We start from the raw sequence: 6004 nt of genomic DNA, 5'->3' as shown, positions 1-6004 counted from the left end.
CAAGACGGAGCTGCTCTTCCTCCCGGGGAAGCACTGCCCGTTCCATGATCTCGCCATCACGGTTGACAACTCCATTGTGTCCTCCTCCCAGAGTGCTAAGAGCCTTGGCGTGACCCTGGACAACACCCTGTCGTTCTCCGCTAGCATCAAGGCGGTGACCCGATCCTGTAGGTTCATGCTCTACAACATTCGCAGAGTACGACCTTGCCTTACACAGGAAGCGGCGCAGGTCCTAATCCAGGCACTTGTCATCTCCCGTCTGGATTACTGCAACTCGCTGCTGGCGGGGCTCCCTGCCTGTGCCATTAAACCCCTACAACTCATCCAGAACACCGCAGCCCGTCTGGTGTTCAACCTTCCCAAGTTCTCTCACGTCACCCCGCTCCTCCGCACACTCCACTGACTTCCAGTTGAAGCTCGCATCTGCTACAAGACCATGGTGCTTGCCTACGGAGCTGTGAGGGGAACAGCACCTCCGTACCTTCAGGCTCTGATCAGTCCCTACACCCAAAGAAGGGCACTGCGTTCATCCACCTCTGGCCTGCTCGCCTCCCTACCTCTGCGGAAGCACAGTTCCCACTCAGCCCAGTCAAAACTGTTCACTGCTCTGGCACCCCAATGGTGCTCCCTCACGACGCCAGGACAGCGGAGTCAATCACCACCTTCCCGGAGACACCTGAAACCCCACCTCTTTAAGGAATACCTGGGATAGGATAAAGTAATCCTTCTAACCCCCCCCCCCCCCCCAAAAAAAGATATAGATGTACTATTGTAAAGTGGTTGTTCCACTGGATATCATAAGGTGAATGCTGGATAAGAGCGTCTGCTAAATGACGTAAATGTAAATGTAAATGTTATTGACTGCGTGAATCAAGCCTTCATGGCCGAATTGCTGCAAAGAAACCAATACTAAAGGACACCAAATAGAAGAGACTTATCATGTTTAAGGTATGACCCAGATGCAGACAGTTTTGAAGAAACAAAAGTTTATTCCTTAAACAGGGGCAGGCCAGCGACAGGGCAAGGCAGGCAAGGGTCCAGAACGGCAGGCAGTCTCAGGGTCAGGGCAGGCAGGGGTCAAAAACAGGGAAAGACAAAACAGGAGCAAGAAACAGGCAGGAGCAGGGAAACAAATGCTGGTAGGTTCTACGAACGAAACAAACTGGCAACAGACAAACAGAGAACACAGGTATAAATACACAGGGCATAACGGGAAAGATGGGCGACACGTGGAGGAGGGTGGAGACAAACACAAAAACAGGTGAAACAGATCAGGGCGTGACAGTACCAACACCCCCCCCCCAGGAGCGCCATACCTGGTTGACCAGGATTCCGGCGTTGGAACTCAGAGATGAGGCCCAGAAACAGGTGACAAAGGGCTGCGAGACATGGGTTTAACTCTAGACATATGACAAGTAGGATGTATACGGAGGGTACAGGGCAAAAGAAGACGAACAGCAGAGGGGCTAATGATCTTGGAGCATGGGAGAATGGTCTCGGCTTCTGGGGGTGTAGTCGCAGGGCTATAGCGGCGTGCCAGCACGTCCGGCTAGACATTGTAGGTTATTGGTCGGTGCTGCGGAAGCAAAGTGGCCCGGGCGTTACTGAACCCCTCCCGGAGTTCCTGGCACTCCGCGGAAATGGCGGAGAGGTCCCGGGGCAATTTTCCAGCCCCCAGGAAGACGTCCTGGGGCAGGCAGAACTGACTTCAGGCAATGAGCGTGGCAGAATGGGCTCCAGCCCACTATGGCACCAGTAGACCAGTCAATAGAGAGATTGTGTTGCTGGAGCCAAGAGAATCCCAATACCACGGGAACCTGCAGAGACCACGAGGCAACTCCTCGTGCCTTCCAATGGTGGATCCTTGGGAGGAGTGGGCGTTGCGAAGCTGGTACGAGTCTGCTGGGTCAGTCAGTGCCAGTTCGTACTATCACATTTAAGGTATGACCCAGATGCAGACAGTGTTGAAGAAACAAAAGTTTATTCCTTAAACAGGGGCAGGCAAATGACAGGGCAAGGCAGGCAGGGGTCAATAATCCAGAGAGGATGTAAGGGTCCAGAACAGCAAGGCAGGCTCAGGGTCAGGCAGGCAGGGGTCAAAAACCGGGAAAGACTAGAAAACAGGACCAAGAAACAGGCAGGAGCAGGGAAACAAATGCTGGTAGGTTCTACAAACAAATCGAACTGGCAACAGACAAACAGAGAACACAGGTATAAATACACTGGGATAATGGGAAAGATGGGCGACACCTGGGAGAGGGCGGAGACAAACACAAAAACAGATGAAGCAGATCAGGGCATGACAAGACTTGCTTGGGCGAAGAAACATGAGCAATGGACATTGGACTGGTGGAAATCTGTTCTTTGGTCTGATGAGTCCACATTTGAGATTTTTGGTTCCAACTGTCTTTGTGAGATGCAGAGTAGGTGTGGTTCCCACCGTGAAGCATGGAGGGAGAGGTGTGATGGTGTGGGGGTGCTTTGCTGGTGACACTGTCTGTGATTTATTTAGAATTCAAGGCACACTTAACCAGCATGGCTACCACAGTATTATGCAGTGATATGCCATCCCATCTGGTTTGTGCTTAGTGGGACTATCATTTGATTTTCAACAGGACATTGACCCAACACACCTCCAGGCTGTGTAAGGGCTATTTGACCAAGAAGGAGAGTGATGGAGTGCTGCATCAGATGACCTGGCCTCCACAATCACCTGACATCAATCCAATTGAGATGATTTGGGATGAGTTGGACTGCAGAGTGAAGGAAAAGCAGCCAACAAGCGCTCATGTGGGAACTCCTCCAAGACCGTTGGAAAATCATTCCAGGTGAAGCTGGTTGAGAGAATGTCAAGAGTGTGCAAAGCTGTCATCAAGGCAAAGGGTGGCTACTTTGAAGATGTTTTTGGTTATTACATGATTACATATGTGTTATGTCATAGTTTTGATGTCTTCACTACTATTCTACATTGTCAAAAATAGAAAAAATAAAGAAAACCCTGGAATGAGTAGGTGTGTCCAAACTTTTGACTGGTACTGTACTTCTCTCCTTCCTAGCTGGTTTGGTCATGCAATTCATACATGTTGCTGGTCTGAAGTTCGCAGCGGTCTAAGGCACTGCATCTCAGTGCTAGAGGCGTCACTACGGACCCCCTGGTTCGAATCCAGGCTGTATCACAACTGGCCCTGATTGGGAGTCCCATAGGGCGGTGCACAATTGGCCCAGTGTCGTCCGGGTTTGGCCGGTGTAGGCCGTCATTGTAAATAAGAATTTGTTCTCAACTGACTTGCCCAGTTAAATAAAGGTTCAATTAAAAAAAGGTTACATTAAAACATCTGGGTAAACTATCTTCATGCAATTCGAACATGCTGCTGCCCCAAAGTTAACAGTAAAAAAATATTTGAACTGTTGAATACAGTCTCTTCTGGCTCATAGATTACTTTCAGTGGTTCTCAACCTTTTTTGGTTACTGTACCACCAATTTAATTTTGCTCTGCCCGGAGTGCCCCTGAAGGAGCCCCTCATGTGCCATTTACCAGTAGGCCTATGATCTCATGAGTCTTCTCAAGTACCCTCTGTGTGTAGGTCAAGTACCCATAGCGGTCCAAGTAGCCCTGGTTGGGAACCACTGTTGTAAGTAATGTTGTAATTTGGGTGAACTATCCCTTTAATACAAAGTGATTCACATATTGCTACTTTCCACAGAGACTCTAGCCCCGTTTATACCTGGTTCTAACATGCGTCCCTTGTCTTGATCTTGTCCACATTCTGATTGTGTCCACATTTTTAGACAGGTGTAGATGATTAACAGATGCATTATGAACTGATTTTGATCAGATTTTATAAGTGTAAACGGATAGGATCAGGACAAGATTGGGACAAGATCAGGACAAAGGGGGCATGTTAGTGGCAGGTATCAACGGGCCTTATGATGATGCTCATGGCTCATTTTTGAGTAGCAAGGCTCTATATGAGGGGGAAAGACGTTTTCACTCAATGTACAGTCAGTCAAGTAAATTTTTATCCTGGCACAACAACACCTTAAGAGCACCACTAGAGAGCAGACTTTAGTCAACTTTCTCAACAGCATAGTATCGAACCAGCATTGTGATGCGAGTTTGTTTAAGGATGACCAGTAGGAGGCATATCTGTCTCACTTCCTTCACGTCATTGTCAGTAGAGTTGTCCAAAGCATCGACTACTACAGTACCAGTTTCAGGGGTATGATATGTACCATACTGAAATATTTTATCAATCATATTTTATTTAAAAAAGCATTAATTTGAGGGCTGAGCACCAAAAGGGCATAACCTTAATCTGTAAGTGAAGTTTTATTTGCATTTTGCCTTTCACAATAATTGGATGTGCTACCCAGAGTTTTAAATAGGTGCTGTATGACCGTCTTTTCCCCATAAAAAATTAACATTCATAATCTACTCAGGAGAGCTTAGTCGCATTCCTCCAACACCAGCTACTTTCAGAGGCCAAGGTCAGCACGACACCACACCAGCTCTGGCCACAATAATAGTGGTTCTGGCCACAATTCAGCCACTTCAACTTTTCATTGAGTTTGGAAATTAGGTTTGGATATTGAGTTTGGATATTGGGTTTGGATATTGAGTTTAGACAAGATATATGAGTGCAAACTCAACACCACAAACATATGATGTGCATAAAGTAATTGGCTGGAAGAAACACCCACGTTTATACTAAGAGAGAGGATCACAATGTTATTCACATACAGTACCAGTCAAAAGTTTGGACACACCAACTCATTCAAGGGTTTTTCTTTATTTGTACTCTTTTCTACATTGTGGAATAATAGTAAAGACATCAAAACTATACAATAACACATACGGAATCCTGTTGTAACCAAAAAAGTGTTAAACAAATCAAAATATATTTTATATTTGAGATTCTTTAAAGTAGTCACCCTTTGCCTTGATGACAGCTTTGCACACTTTTGGCATTCTCTCAACCAGCTTCATGAGGTAGTCACCTGGAATGCATTTCATTTAACGGGTGTGCCTTGTTAAAAGTTCATTTGTGGAATTTCTTTCCTTCTCAATGTGTTTGAGACAATCAGTTGTGTTGTGACAAGGTAACGGTGGTATTCAGAAGATAGCTCTATTTGGTAAAAGACCAAGTCCATATTATGGCAAGAACAGCTCAAATAAGCAAAGAAAACTGACAGTCCCTCATTACTTTAAGACATGAAGGTCAGTCAATGCGGAAAATTTCAATAACTTTGAAAGTTTCTTCAAGTGCAGTTTCTTCAAGTGCAAACCATCAAGCGCTATGATGAAACTGTCTCTAATGAAGACCGCCTCAGGAAAGGAAGGCCCAGAGTTACCAATGATGCAGAGGATAAGTAGATTAGAGTTACCAGCATCAGAAATTGCAGCCCAAATAAATGCTTCACAGAGTTCAAGTAACAGACACATCTCAACATCAACTTTTCAGAGGAGGCTGTGTGAATCAAGCCTTCATGGTAAAATTGCTGCTAAGTAACCACTACTAAAGGACACCAATAAGAAGAAGAGACTTACTTGGGCCAAGAAACATGAGCAATGGACATTAGTCCGATGGAAATCTGTGGTTTGGTCTGATGAGTCCAAATTTGAGATTTTTGGTTCCAACCACTGTCTTTGTGAGACGCAGAGTAGGTGAACGGGTGACATCGCATATGTGGTTCCCACCGTGAAGCATGGAGGAGGAGGTGTGATGGTGTGGGGGTGCTTTGCTGGTGACACTGTTTGTGATTTATTTAGAATTCAAGGCACACTTAACCAGCATGGCTACCACAGCATTCTGCAGCAATACTCCATCCCATCTGGATTGTGCTTAGTGGGACTATCATTTGTTTTTCAACAGGACAATGACCCAGGCCGTGTAAGGGCTATTTGACCAAGAAGGAGAGTGATGGAATGATGCATCAAATGACCTGGCCTCCACAATCACCCGACCTCAACCCAATTGAGATGGTTTGGGATGAGTTGGACCG

The sequence above is a fragment of the Salmo salar genome, chromosome ssa02, assembly GCF_905237065.1.
Source record: "Salmo salar chromosome ssa02, Ssal_v3.1, whole genome shotgun sequence".
Classification (NCBI taxonomy): domain Eukaryota; kingdom Metazoa; phylum Chordata; class Actinopteri; order Salmoniformes; family Salmonidae; genus Salmo; species Salmo salar.
The sequence above is the reverse complement of the archived record's forward strand: the minus strand, read 5'-3'. Positions refer to the sequence as shown.